The following is a 2,350-nucleotide window of genomic DNA, read 5'->3' as shown; positions in this document are numbered from 1 at the left end:
TTGGGAGTGGGGAGATCTGGGGAGGGGAGAAGGTGGGAGAAAAACAAAGGAGGGGCTAAAAAGTTTGATAAGAAATGTATTCACTGCATTATGTATGTAACCACACTGTGTATTACTTTGCCAATAAAAAATACCAAAAAAAGTGAGTTAAGGATGAACAAACACAACAGTGACATTCACTGGACACTACATAGAAAATGAACTGGATAGTTTATGAGTGGGGACAGGAGGGAAAGATTGGGAGAGAAGGATGGAAAGGGAAAATATTTCAAAAAGAATTGTACTGGTTGTACCTGATGGATGCATCTGTAACCCCTCTGTGTATCCACTACGTAGAAATATTTTTTAAAGAAAAACAGACATATGGGTAGGAATATATTTTTTGTCTTATAATCCTTAAGGGAAAAATAGACAAACTGAAGGGAAATAAAATCTAAGATACAATAAAGATACCTTAAGGTTGCAAAAAACAAAACTCACTGTAGAGAACTTTCAAACAAATATCTCATTTGATCTACAAAGCGACTTATTCAGGTCTTGTCACCATACTACAATGAGTGAAAACAGATTGGAGGAATGGTCAGGTAGGAAGCTTTCATGTGAAAAGGAGCAAACAGCTGGTACAGGCAAAAGGTTTGGAGTTTGGGATCACTACAGCAATCGGCCTTGCCTGCCAGCATCTGCTTATGGTTGCTTTTACCTTGACCAGGAACATGAACCTCACTGGTGGCTTTTTTGTAGCTTTCTAGCTCAAATAAAAGTAGGTAACATTCAACTATTCAACTATAAATACAAAGCAAGATTATATCTTGTTACAAAGGTCCATCTTATTTCCTCTTGTTTTAATTTTAAAAAGAAGACAACACAGTATTTCGAATTAGTTTATGCGTCTGTTTCTTCATTTTCATTGTTTTATAAACACATAGCAATATAGAAAAATTCTTTTTTCAAGCAAAACAACTTGGAATATTTGTTTACTATGGTATAATCGCACTACTTAGTTACAGTGAGGTTAATAGGTTTTATTAAATCCCAATGTTAACAAATTGCTTTTAAACTGTAATCATATTCTATATTAGGATAAATACTTTGACAAAGCCCAAAATCACATTTATATAAAAGGTAAAATTTTATTCAAACATATGTATATACATACATATCTGTTTTATTTATTTCTTATTAAGTCTCATGTTAATTTTTAAACAATACTTTAGTTATTTTTACTAAAAGTTTTCCATTATGTAGACCTATACAACTCTGATTTTATTTACCAAGTTAGTGAGCTTTACCTGAAGTGCAATTGCTGTTACAAAGCATAAAATACACATGAATGTTGCTAAACATTGCCATTTCTCTAAAGAATTACTATTTCTTCTATAATAAAACCATTAATACAGTAGTCAAAATTATCCTATGTATGCATAAATTTGAACTGAATTTTTGTAAGACTGAAGTTTTTGTTTGTCTAAAATTAATAAACCTTATGACTTAAAGTCAAACATTTACTGAGACATGTAAAAAAACCTTTTTAATTTAAAAGTTTTATTATTATTAACTTCTTATTTAAACTAAATGAAACATTAAAATACATTAAGAACAGCAATAAAATGGATGATCATGTTAAAGTCATTGCCTTTTCATTCTGTTATAACTAATCAACAGTTGTGGGAAACTGGTTACCAGTCAATCTTTTTACTGGTAGTATTTGGGAAAGATTACTTCATGTTGTTTGGTAAATGCATTATTTTTGGAACTTGAAGTCAATACAACATTAATTCAAAGTGCTACTGTTATTGTCAAAGTGGAGCCCATTCAAGTAGGTAATAAATAGTATCTGGATTCTGAGAGGTCATAGACTTATGGTAAAACTAACTAAAATCGCTTGCTATTTTTCTTAGCTTCCATTTCCCTTGACTTTTAAAGTGCATATTTACCTTGTTGATAACTATGCCAGTATATGAATTTACTAATATGAGTGGCTGTACCATCCCAGAGGCTGAGTCTGATCAATTCTTTGCTCTGTAAACATGACATGGCTATCAGTAATTTGAAAACATTGAGCATTTATATTGCTTCCTTGTATTACTGCCAGATATACCAGCATCTAATGGGGGAGAGAGGCTATAAATTATTTCTTGGAATTAATGTTTACAAACCAGCAAACATAAGGCACTCAGATGCTACCTTTGCCATTCTGGTCACTGGAACCTTTGAAGCATTTTGTCACTTAATTTTCTCTTTTATACCTACTCTTTGTTGGGTGCACGGCTTATCTTTTAATCCATTACTTTTAAAATCCACCTACATTTGAGAATTGTTCAACTTAGGTGTTCTCCTTTTGAGATTAAAT

This window comes from Perognathus longimembris, chromosome 22 (assembly GCF_023159225.1).
Source record: "Perognathus longimembris pacificus isolate PPM17 chromosome 22, ASM2315922v1, whole genome shotgun sequence".
NCBI classification, from domain to species: Eukaryota; Metazoa; Chordata; class Mammalia; order Rodentia; family Heteromyidae; genus Perognathus; species Perognathus longimembris.
This window is presented reverse-complemented; position numbering follows the sequence as displayed.